This window comes from Globicephala melas, chromosome 17 (genome assembly GCF_963455315.2).
Source record: "Globicephala melas chromosome 17, mGloMel1.2, whole genome shotgun sequence".
Lineage (NCBI taxonomy): Eukaryota > Metazoa > Chordata > Mammalia > Artiodactyla > Delphinidae > Globicephala > Globicephala melas.
In genome coordinates this window covers 20,097,973-20,110,716 of record NC_083330.1, presented here as the reverse complement: position 1 = coordinate 20,110,716, position 12,744 = coordinate 20,097,973, and the positions used below count along the sequence as shown (strand labels likewise).

The 12,744-nt window shown below is 41.6% G+C and overlaps 1 protein-coding gene across 1 annotated transcript in view; it reads right to left on the bottom strand.

Moving 5' to 3' along the window:
- The window catches only part of ZFHX4 (zinc finger homeobox 4), a 181,049-nt gene extending 169,776 nt beyond the window's left edge, over window positions 1-11,273 (bottom strand). Inside the window, 1 exon segment of the mRNA XM_060287425.1 lies at window positions 11,167-11,273. The gene's annotated coding sequence lies outside the window, so the exon portion shown is untranslated.
- Window positions 11,274-12,744: the final 1,471 nt, after the last annotated feature.

Sequence of the window (12,744 nt, the reverse complement as noted above, 5' to 3'; positions counted from 1 at the left end):
TTAAAAATCAAAAAGAAAAAAACATCAGAGAAATAGATTTTAGTTTAGAGGATCGAAAAATTGTGTTTATAAATTTATTAACCCTTATCGTGAATCTTATCACCTTTGAACCTGGGTCGTCCTCCTCTGAATAATGCACTCCTATAGAAAGATAAAGGACTGCGATGTCCTCCATGAGATAAGCCAAGAGGAAACTCATAACTTGGCTATAAAATTCCCACAAGAAAGGCTTCCCTGGTGGCGCAGTGGTTGAGAGTCCGCCTGCCGATTCAGGGTACACGGGTTCGTGCCCCGGTCCAGGAAGATCCCACATGCCGCGGAGCGGCTGGGCCTGTGGGCCATGGCCGCTGAGCCTGCACGTCCGGAGCCTGTGCTCCGCAACGGGAGAGGCCACAGCAGTGAGAGGCCTGCGAACCGCAAAAAAAAAAAAAAAAAAAAAAATTCCCACAAGAAAATTTAAGGGTTTTATAATATTACTGGGTTATTAAGAACTGGATCTTTTCTCTAGGTTGGTATAAATTTTGGTCAGCAGGGTGCCATGTAAACAGTATTTATTCTTCTTTCATGGCATATCAAAATATCATAACATCAAGTATATAAAAAGGTATTGCTATGATATCTAATCCAGTTTGGGGAAAACCTCTAATTCAAAGGCTTTCAAACAGGTAGGGTCAGCTTCAATACTGAAATAAGCTTTGTGGTCTCTTCTATTATTGTATATAATGGACAGTCTGGAATCTTGAGTTCCTATAGATAGACTAAAGTCTGAATTACTTTAAAACTGTTTCTGTTCTAATTTGTTTCTTATAAAAAAGATCCCAGAGATGCATTAAAATCATCTAGAAACCCCTCAAAACCAAAGCAACCTGTGATGATGGTGTAGCAAATATTGAGGTGGAGGCGTATCCACCTAGATGTCATCTAGGTATCCGTCAATGAGAAGACATGAGAAGGAGACTACCCTTTGGTCCTACCTCTTAGGCATCCCCCTTGACTAATTCCTATCTCCCTCCCTTGTCAGGGAGAGGGGCATCTCTCTTCAAGAGGTCTATGTAGATTTGCTTTATCAAGTACTCTTCAGGAGAGCATTATATCAAAACCAGCTATTGACAATAAAGAAGAGGGGAATGAAGGATATCGGGCCCTATCCACATTCACTTATTTTAATATGTTCATAACAGTTTAGCCTAAGGTAAGCTCTACAGCAGCTCTGAGACACAAACGAGGGACCTGAGGCTCAAAAAGATTAAATAACTTTGATAAGGTCATCTATAACAAGAATTTAACCCAAGTGTCTTACGGATCTAATAAGATTTCTATTGGTCATTGAGTTGTCAAAAAATTGGAGTAGATTTTCAAATATCTAAGACTTAAGTTAAACAAACTCATTTAAAAAGGAAAAAGGAATCCAAAGTAAACAGAATCAAAAGAATGTCTGGTTTTAAACTAAGTGTCATTCTTTCTCTACACTATGCTCCCTCTAAAACATCACAGCTTTGTCTTTACTTTCCCTCCACAAAATAGAAACCTTTCTTCTTCACACTGTGTTCGTCATTATTAAGAATACATTTTAAGTCACTGAGATCATTAGTACTTTTATGAATCGTAGACTCATCTTGACCATTCAAAGTACCTAGCCTAACCTCCTACTTAACACAAAAACATGCTTCCAGTCACAGTGGTAAGAGGCCATCCAGATTCTACTGGTCTCCTTTCAGTAACAGAGAACTCACGCTCTCAGAGGAGACAACATCACTGTTGGATTACCATTGCACATTTTCCTTTTCTTCTCTTCCCCATTTCCACCACATTTGTATTCATTCACGGAACAAACCCTTTTCTAAGCAGCCAATATAGTTGAGTGGCCATTGGTCCTAGAGCTGGGACAGCTGAGTTCTTGTCCTGACATGTTCCTACCTTGCTGGCTGACTCAACGTTTACTTCTCCAGAATTCAGTATGCCATATTTTAAAATGAGTTGGTTGAACTGAAGAACTATAAGGAAGTTTCCAGGATTTAGCCCTTTGATAGTTTCCAGTTGTCTTACCACCCTACCTGCTCTTTTTCTGTTGCAATCGTGTTGGCCACTTCTTAGAAAATGAAAGAAATTTAGTCTACAGAGGAACACCACACAGGCTACCCCTATAAACACATCTAAAGAGGAAAGAGAGACATTAACATGGAAAAAGGGTAGGGGTGGGTGTGTGTGTCTGCATACACACTCCTAGTTTGTATCTATTAAACCAAAGGAGATGACTCATTCTCCATTCATTAGTGGGCTCAGGAAATTTTAAGTATGAATTGCTTTATTGCTAAATGTATGGGGGAAAAGTACTACGAACTATATATTAGAAAATCTACATTAGTAAAGCCTTTCAGGTTTAATAAAGGTACTTTGGGATATGATTGGGCTTCTTCAATTTATTCTTCCAATCAGGCAAATTTTAAGATTCTTTATAAACTTCCTTCTTAGAAAGTTTTGTTTTGTTATTAACAGTACAACCAGGTGGCATACACCAGCTCACATGTTTTTATATTTTAACATTGTTAAAGCTATGGATTTCCTTTCTTCTTTACAGTGAAGGAAAAGAATTTTATGGACAGTTATAAAATGCATATTTTAACCCAAAAGTCGATTTTCCCTGGTTAAAATGATTTAGATCCGAGTAAATGCCTGCAGAACGCTTTCTGTTTTTACAGCTAGAACACAATGGAACCCATAAACTTTGTCCTAGAGGTACGTGCTATAATGTGTACCATTCAAAAATTATCAACTGTGCACTGTCGTCTCCCCAGGACAAGCAAACATTAGAAATGATCAATCATCTAAATATATGATGCTAGTGTGTGAACCCCTGACCCGAATGACTAAAACACCTACTCAGGACTTGTCTTGGACCATCAGGGCATTATGACACATTAACTAAGTCAAGCTGCCCAAATTCTTAAATTGTATTTGTTTATTTTTTCAATCTCTAGAATGTTAAAGTGGCTAATTATACCAGAGACAAGCTGCTTGCCAAATATGACTTTAGTGTCAAGCCATTTTTAGGTTGTGTGCGTACATTCAAAAGTGCCTCAAAATGGCAAATATTTTAGTTCACTCACAAACCTTGAAAAAAGTAGGGGAGTGGGAAGCAGCCATTCCTGGACTGAGGATTGTATGTCAAACGTGAAACCGTATCAAACTTTCAGGGCAACTTGTGAACCTCTGAAACGAGGGAATTAACAGAACATCAAATCCAGCAAGATCACAGGGGGAACAATCCATATACAAGAAAATAATGCCATTGAGCCCTCATTAAAAGACCATTTTGTCCTTAGCCATCAAAGACTGTGAGTGCACTAAGATCTTGGTTATATCATCAGGGATAACTAAAACAAGTGCCAAGAGAAATTGTGCACTTTTAGTTCTCACATGTGTCCATCTGTTCACATATAAACATATATTCTGCTTTCTGTCTGATTCCTAAAAATCTTGATATCAGAATACCCTGGGCTTTTGCCCATTTCCTAAGAATGCAGACATCACATAAGCTACTATTAACCCATGTGTGATCCACTTCCATGGTGGCTGGAAAGCTGCCAGTTACAACACATGGTGCTTGGTTAACAATGTCTTAAAATATAAATGAATTTATTTTTTAAATTAACACATTTTTCTTATGGAAATACCTTAATAAGCCCTGCTTCATGTAAAAGAATAGCTTCCATGTGGATTTTTTTGTTCTTTTAAGATTTTTGCGCTTGCATATCCATAAAGTTAACCAGAAAAGTTTCTGAAACAATCCAGAATTTCTTGACAATTTTTCTAGAGGGCTCTAGTAAAGAATTTTGGTGACTTTATATAACAAAGATCAAACACTTTCCCTTACAATGTTCTGTACTCAAGAGGCAACCCTTACACTTTAATTTATGTGAAAACACTTCTGATTCCGCACGTTTCCATGTAACCATCTTAACAGTACTGAATAGCAACTGAACAGTTAAAGTGATGAGGCAAATAGAAGTTCTACAATCTAGAAACAAAACAAGTTAGGTTAATATCTGGCGGAATCTTTCAATCCTGCTCTGGGGTAGCCTTCAATGGCTCATTTGTGGTGACCCCAAACCGGAAAGAGCTTGTTTAAAATGTATACATATAAATAATTATCCACACTGTATTTGATTTACATATGTACAAAAGAACCAATTCCCACCTTTGAAAGTGTCTTAACACTTATGGTATTTTAACTGCCCTAATTATGGTTGAAGAAACATCATTAAGAGCCCTGATCACGTCAACTGATAACCAGTTACAGCCCTAACTAGTGACAAGGGAAAACCCTACTGCAAATGTCTCCAAGAGTACTTAGACACTTTCAAAAAGACTTATCTCTAAGTGAAATACACAACACTCCTACAAAGCAACACGAAGATGAATTAAATCCTAAGAAAATAACTCTGTATCCTCTTCCACCAGCCCCTCCCAGCCCGAAAAGCTGAAAGGCCACTTAAAACACTTAACATTGCCAAAAAATCAGAATACACAACTCTTTCCCAAGTGAAGTGTTCTACCAACTGGGACAACTATTTATAGCCGATAGGGTAGGGGATGGGGGAGGGAGCATCATATATTCCATTATTAACTACATGAGATATCCACACCATACTACTGGCCTCTTCTGAAATGACTGTTTTTGCCAGCAAAGTGCTGGGAATTCTTGATACCCAATAGTCAATATTTGGCTAGCCTAGCATGTTTCTGAAAACTCTTCTATATACAAACCTCTGTTTATCGTCCTCTAGCTGCACTACTGCCATACATATTACTTCCCAGTGATGATGAAAACTCAGGGCATCTTAGAAAGTTGCTGAAATCTGAGCCCCTGCTTGTTTTCTCAAGTCTTGGACAAACATAACTTTAGAGCGAGCAGAGCATAGGCATAAAGAAAGAGGAGCCTGCATTTTCATCTTCCTTTCATCTCGGTCATTCAGTCAGCCATTCAGAACCCTATTCAACAGAGCTTTTCATTATGCAAAAAAATACTAATCCTTTTCCGATGCTTTCACACTTGTATAAACCCCCATTCCTTCAACTGAAAAGCAATTATATCAGTTTACCTTTCTGTCAAAAACAGGATTAATATTCCAATAACAGAATTTCCTTTCTTCTCCTATCTTTCTGCTTTAGGAAACTAGAGATTATTAGTAGAGGCATTCTTAGAACAAGAATACATTATTTTAAATATGATTATGTGAACCAATGAGCGGGAAAAGGAGAAGAATCATAGGAAGAAAAAGTCCTTCAGTTACAGCAGAAACTCTTTTCTGTGACACAACTGACCTTTCCTTTGCAGATGCCCAAAGATGCGGAGTCTCACTCTGGTCTATTAATCAGAAACAAATTATGAAAGAATGTAGCTGGACTGGTTGACACTATCCCATCTTGGGAGACTCAGTCACAGCCTAGTAACAATGTCCTCTTCATGGGTAATGAACAGCCATGACAAATGGGGCAGAGAAACTATTTATTTGCATATGTAAATTCTCACACAAGGGAAACATGTACAAACAAGTGTCATTGTAAGGTGGATTAGGCAAACAACGCTTTCTTTTTAGGACATTCTGCAGCCCAGAACATTAGTCAGCACAATTAAACCAGTCTCCATGGAGACTAATGAAATTTCACCATGGTATGAGTTAAATTAGATAGCTAGTTATGTGTTTCCACAATCCAACTTGAAATCCATTATTGTTTCAGAACAATACAGCAATTGTGCCTAGCTGATCTTTGCCAGCTCAACAAGCTTCTAAGTTGACAATTTGCATATGTTAATATAATTAAGCACTAATTACATGAAACTTGTACATATTCACATGCACTTTCCCTGGGCGCTTTTCAGTTTGAACCTTGGCAAAGTCTTTAACCCTTAGAATGGTTTGAGAGGAAAAAAAAAAGAAACTCTGCCTGTGGGTACAGCCCCTAGGCAGACACAGAAAGGCTCCTCAATTATAAACACAAAGCTTAACCTGGCTTCTCATATTTCTAGCAACAATGACAGAAAATATTTTGTGAATGTGCTAGGGATGGGGGGGTGGGGGGGGTGGATTCATCTTTAAAGACTCATAACTAGTATCTTCTCATAGGTAAGTAATAACACTCATTTCAAGAAAAATGTTAAGGAAGAGTTTGCTGTCACTGACATTGTCGAACGTTGGGAGATGAAAATGATTTGACAACAGCAAAAACAGCAAGTAGAAAAGGAAAAAGGAACCAGCAGCACCTAATGAGCTTTACATAAATATATGCAGAGGCAATTAAGCAATGTTAATTACTATGACAGCAGTTAATTGAATATAATTAGATATTTTAAGCCACTGAATAAAGCATAGTTAAGATTAATTTTATTGAGATTAATTGTAAATAAGGATAGATTAACTCTGTGTTTTGACAGCCATAAAAAGTAGTTCTGCAAATGAAGCAGGAGCGTGGCCACCAGTCCAAAAATCATATATTATTTTAATGTCACACCTCAGAATCATCTCCTCAATAAACATGACTTTTCAAACCCAAACAGACAGGAATCTTGAAGAAAAACAAACAGCTTGCAGAGATTAAAGAGCCTTTTGTCCTTTTTCATGTGCATTTCTTTTAACAGACTAAATTAAGCGAGTCTGGTGTACGTGTTTTAGGAAGGAACATTTCACACTGAATGGAAAAAATGTTCTATCACATATGAAATTCGTGCAGCTGCGCGGAACTTGGTCCAGATGGTTTTAGACTATAAAACACCCCCAAATGATAGACAGTAGGCCTTCCCAAGATTATGTGATAAAGTCACAATCTTTTATTTTGACCTCCCAAATTTCTGCTTTGTATTATTTCCCATCAGATCACATCTTTTCTTTTACAAATGTGTTTCTCCAAGAGGGTTAAAGAAACGTTGCGCCTACTAAGTGTTAGAAATGAATGTTAAGCGAATGGAAGAAGGCCTCTATGAACAGATACCAGCTAAATCACTCAGCCCCAAAATGCAATGATAGTCATGACAACAATGCAAATGACAATACTTGGTTATTACAATGGTTACTAGAAATATTTCTTGGGAAAAATAGTGCTAGATGAAAATCCCTTCCAAATACTTTCACACCAAGCTAATTCATGCATACTCTTTAAGAAAATGAACACAGTCTTCAAGAATGCTGAACAAATCACTAATAAGAAAGGAACTTCAATTGATTTTGAAATAAATCAATAGGTGATTAACATAATATTTTTAAAGCAGCAGAATGTATGTGTGTGTATATCTCTATATATTACATAAACATATATATTTCCAACACCTCTTAGCTCTTAATCGAACAAGGGCTTTATGCTGTGGAGCCTGCTCTACATAGCCTCACAACTTCTTTAGGATGCCCTTGGTCTTTATAACAAAAATCCTAAAATGGTCTGTGAAACAAGACTACGACGACAAGCCATTCTGCAGTGAAAGATTTTAAATCATCCAGCCTCTTTTAATAGACTTGAGACTTATTGAGGTAGAAACCATAAAAAATGAAGAAGGGAAATTTAATCCCTGAAATATTGATTTGCACATTAATATCATATAGGCAGAGGGCAATTTGGCTTCGTGGAAATGACACATTGTCGACCCTTGGTGAAGTCAGAGCCAATCTAACTGCTGAACATGTCTGAATCTCAAGAGTTATTAAGGGCTTCCCTTCTTGCCTTTATGACTTTTCTTCAGCCTACCAATGCAATCTTAAATGTATTATCTTTAAGAAATAATTGTAAAACCTCAGGGGTTTTCCAGTTAATGGAAGGGAGGCCAAACCACATCAGATTCTGAAATGCAACATTAAACCCTTGCAATCAACAAAACCACCTCAATTCTCATCCATCCAGTGCAGGATCTAATATTGTTATTAGAGATAATCAAATTTCATTGTGTAAATTTAGGCTCATGGTCAGAATGGAAGCAGTAAATTCTGCAATATTAAACACCGATTTTCTCAGCCTCCTTTATGTTTTCCTTTGCTGGGACAGCATCTTTTAAAATAATCCAACTAGCTCAAAATTAATGGGCAGATCTGGGCTCATCTGCTAAAAACTGCAAAAGATTACAATAAAGCTGAGCGTGTTTCCTTCATTTTTAACTTTAAGTGGCAACTTTCACTTCCTAGACCCAGAGCCCACTCTCCCTGCCTACCTCACAATTGGGTGCTATTGCTTTGACTTACACAGCTGGTTTACCTGACCTTTCTTTGTTCCTTAGGTACATATCACTTTTCAGATTTATGATATTTCCCCCATATTTCATTGACTCTATCTTCATTGACATAAAAATGAAAACAAATGAGTTGACTTTTCAAAATCCAAAAGCAACCAGCTACTGAATAAATACACAGTGATACTCTCTCCCCAGTTTATGCCATAAATATTAGAACAGTTTTTTTTTTTTAATAGCTGTATAAACCTTATGAGCCCCACACTGAAGCCAGGTGCAAGAGGTTAAAACAGCTGGCTAGCCATCTTTTATTTTTGTGTGCCTTCCTGCTGATTGAAACCGCAAACGTTGAAAACTATCAAATATTCCCTTAAGGATTTTTTTTTTTAAGAAGAGGAAGGAAAAAAGAAAACCTTCATTTTCTTTAATATGCTTCTCCGTGGAGAAGAAAAACTCTAAAACACAATCAGTCACAGAGATTGTGAAATAATCCCAATCCCTCCTTTCTATTGTATTTAAACCATCCTTTCCAACAACTTCTAGACACAATTGTTTTTATTCTTCAGTTAGGAAAAAAGAGAGAAAAAAGAAAGAAAGAGAGAAAGTCTGAGCTTGCTCTGTCAGTTTTGCCAGTAAATATAAAGTAAAACAAGTGTTGATGGTACCGAGAGTGTTACATACCCGGGCTGTGTTTTTGCATTGCTCTCAATGGAAGCGATCGATGCCCGTGTCACTGTCGCGTCCCAATCGCAGCCAAGTCTCAGCCTTAATCTAAGCAACATCCGAAAAGGCAGCGGCAGCCGCAGCCTCTCCCTGACTCTTCCATCCATCCACCCAACTAAAAATATAATACTACATATGAGCTTTAACCACTCCACGTTTATAGGGATCAAGCCACTGAAAATCCAGGAGAACACAATAAAAAAAAAAAAAAGCCCTCCTTCTGTCTCTTGTCTCTCTCTCCTCTCTCTTCCTCTCTCTCTCCTCTCTCTCTGTCTCTCCTTTTGCCATCTACATGATCCTTGATTAAACATGGAACAGAGTTAATAAAAAAAAAGGGGGGGGAGGACTCAAGGAGAGGAAATGCAACTGTCAGAAATCGGGACCGCCAGATTTCCTGGTGAACCTGCCTCTCTGAGTCAGTGTCAATCCACCATCTTCCGCCAGTGAACTTGTCTTTGGGTTTTTGCTTGGTCTGGGGGGGTTGTTGTTGTTGTGTGTGTGTGCTTTTTTTGGAACGGGGGAGGGGAAAGGCAAGGTGGGGGCTGGCGGTGGGGGGGAGTAGGGAGACCGTGTGTGTCTGTGAGTGTGTTGAGTGTGTATGTGTGTGTAGGGGTCGGGGTGGGGGGGTCCGTGTTCGCGATCTGAACCTTTGGTACCTACAAGGAGGGTGTCTCACCGAACGGTAGCTAAGACCTCACCAGGACCGCGCGGAAGTGAGGAGTCGCGGCCAAAGGCGCCCGCCGGAGCCTCGTCTCTGGGCCGGACCCCAACCCGAGCGGCCGAAAGGAACCCCCCGCCCGGACCACAGGTAACAAAAGAAATACAAACCAGTGCACCGTCTTCGGGACTGGGGGTGGGAGGGGCTGGGTGGGGAGTCCTCTGTAACTTGGGCATCGGCAGAGAAACTTTATACAATTCCATGAGAAATTTTATTATTTATTTTTCCTATAGAAAAGAGCAGAAAGAATGGGGGGAGGGGGAACGAGATAGAAGTAGAAGGAAGGCGAGACCCGACGCATTCCAGCCCCTCTTCCCTTAGCTGCTCCCGGCCGGAAGGCGCACTTGATGCCGGGAGAGGCGAAGAAGGTGAAGTTCGTTTGTAGACCTGGAACCCCTTTGGGGGGTGCCGGGGAATAAATCAGTTCTCACAACCGGTCACAGCCCCCCCCATACACACACACACACACACACACACACACACACACACCCCTTGCCCTTCGCCAAAAGGAAAGGAAAAGATTCTTGACCCCGAGCCGCGGGCAGCTCTCCTCCGGTCTAAGACACACCCAGCAGCGAAAGCGCCCCGAGAGAGCTGCGGCCGCCTCCCGGGTCCCTGGCCCCGAGGCCCGGCGATCCCGCCTACTAACGGACCTGTCTGGCGTTCGCCGGCGCCCGGGTCCGCGCCGCCCGCGCCGCCTCCCTCTCCGGCGGGCGGGCGTCTACCTGCAGCCCCAGCCCCGGCTCGCGCCCCAGCCTCTCGGAACCCCCTGCCCACCGCGCACGGAGCCGCGGGCCTCCGCAGCTCCGGCGCGCTAAGCGCCCTTCGTAGAACTTGAGCGAGGGAAGAGGGGTGGTGAGAGGAGGAGAAAACCGAGGCTGAATGGGAGGGGAGGGGAGTAGGGAGAGAAGAGGGAGAGAGGGGCTCCGAGTCCCACCGACCAACGTCCAAACTTTCGGAGGATGGGTGCGAAGGAAGGGTCATCCCGACCGGGGTGAGGGGGCGCGGGGCGACCGGGGGCCCCTGGCAGTGTCCGCGCCGCCGCGGAGCTGACAGCTTCCCCGCGCCTCGAGAAAGCCCCGGGCTCGCGGTGGAGACAGAACCCGAAAAGACAGGCAAAATGAGAGAAAACTGCTCGGCCAAACGTGGATGACCCGCCACTTAATCCAAAAGTTAAATCCCGAAAAACGCGCACACACACACACCCCCCAAAGAAAGTGGAAAATCAGGTCCTTCAGTGCCCCCTTCCTCCCTCGGCGGAGCAAATCCTGGAGCCAAAAAAGGGGGAAAGAGATAGAAAAGGGGGGGCAGAGCGGAAGAGATGGTCGGGCTGAGGGGATGTGTGCGAGAGCGAGCGGGAGCGAGCGAGCCAGGCGCAGAGAGGGAGAGAGGCGGAGAGGGAGAGAGAGGGAGCGAAATATCAAAGATTGTGCAAGATCAGGCTGGAAAGATAATCGATACTCGACCTAAATTTAACACAAACTACTCAATAAAAGTTAAAGAAAAAACTTACTTTCCATTTCCCCTGCAGTTCCTACTCGATCTTCGCCTCTTTTTTGTTTTGCTTTTATTTTACTTACAGCTGATCACATCCAAGTAAAACGAGAGGGTTCATTAAAAAATAAAAAATTAAAAAAATTAAAAAAATAATCCTCGAACTTTATTGGGTGAAAATAAAAACGCTGGAGCAGAAAGTGGGGGGCATGGAGCGGTCCTCGGGGGTCCGGGAGGAGTTAAAGCATGTGCCGACCGCGGTCTCGCTGTTTGGTTGTGAAGGGGTTGGGAAAAGGAGGAAAGGAAATGAAAATCCGATATGTCTTTATTCTGCTAATTATTATCGTTTTAGCCCTGTTTAAAAAAATGGCTGATTAAGTTGAGTGCGCATGTCTTTGTGTGTCTATTCCCGATATGCACTCTGGGAATGAGAGAGGAGAGCGAGGGAGAGGGAGAGGGAGAGGGGGGAGAGAGAGGTGTAATTAGTGAGGTGATCAACATTCCCCAGACTGCAAATGACGCGCAAGTCCGGACCCGGAGCAGCCCGGGAGCCTCGCGGCTTCCGAAGCTCGGAGCGCTGCGGCGGGAGTCCGGGACGCGGCGACCACAGAGAGGGCAGGGGATGGGGACCTCCGGGGCTCGCACCCCACGCGCCCCTGCGCGCGCGACTCCCAAACTTCATCAGACACACACACACACACACACACACACACACTCACACACACACACACACACACACACACACACACACACTCGGCAAGGAGGGGGAGAAAATAAAACATAATACCGCCCAAAACGTGCCCTTTAACCACTCGAAAAAAATTTTGTTTTTTATTTTAATGAGGCAAAGTAATTATAATCGGACCAGAGCTGTGTTTACTAGGAAGCTTTAAGCAGAAAGAGGAGTGAGGGCAATGAAAAGGTTTTCTCTGCTTAGTTTATTCTGCTACGTACAGGAAAGCACTTTAACGGCGAAATGCGGGGTCCTGAGCAAATATGCAGATGTATGTAAATAAAGGGTGCCTGGCTGTGTGCAAATACCGCTCTGCCCAACCTATTTCAAAGGAGGGATTGCACTCTGGATCTGTAGGCACTCAATGTGAACACGTATCTTTCGTTTGTACACGCAGGAAAGAAAACCCAGGGCGTGGAAGATGGAAGCGGTTAGTTTAGTCAAAGTAAACTTTCAAATGAGAATAAGGGATGGTTGCGAGGATGATAGTGAGGGTACGGTTCTAGCCCTTATGTAATATTTTTGAATATTTTATCAGAATTGCATAAGTTCAGTGTAATAGCTTTAAGAAGACTTAGGAAGAAAACCTTTCATCTTGCAAGTGTGTTGAATTATCTTTCTTGAAGCACATTATGATGAATTTTAAAACCCCACTACAGATCTCATTAGAATGAAATATACTTGGTATTTTCTGGTGCAAAATTTAAGGTGGCTGATTCTCATTTGAAAATCTAATTATCTCTTTCCAATATTACAGATGTGAATATGAGTGACACTTTCATTAAAAGATAATTAACTAAAACTAGGAATAGACATACTTTTAAATACCCCCTACTGAATATGGACTACTGAATACGGACTATA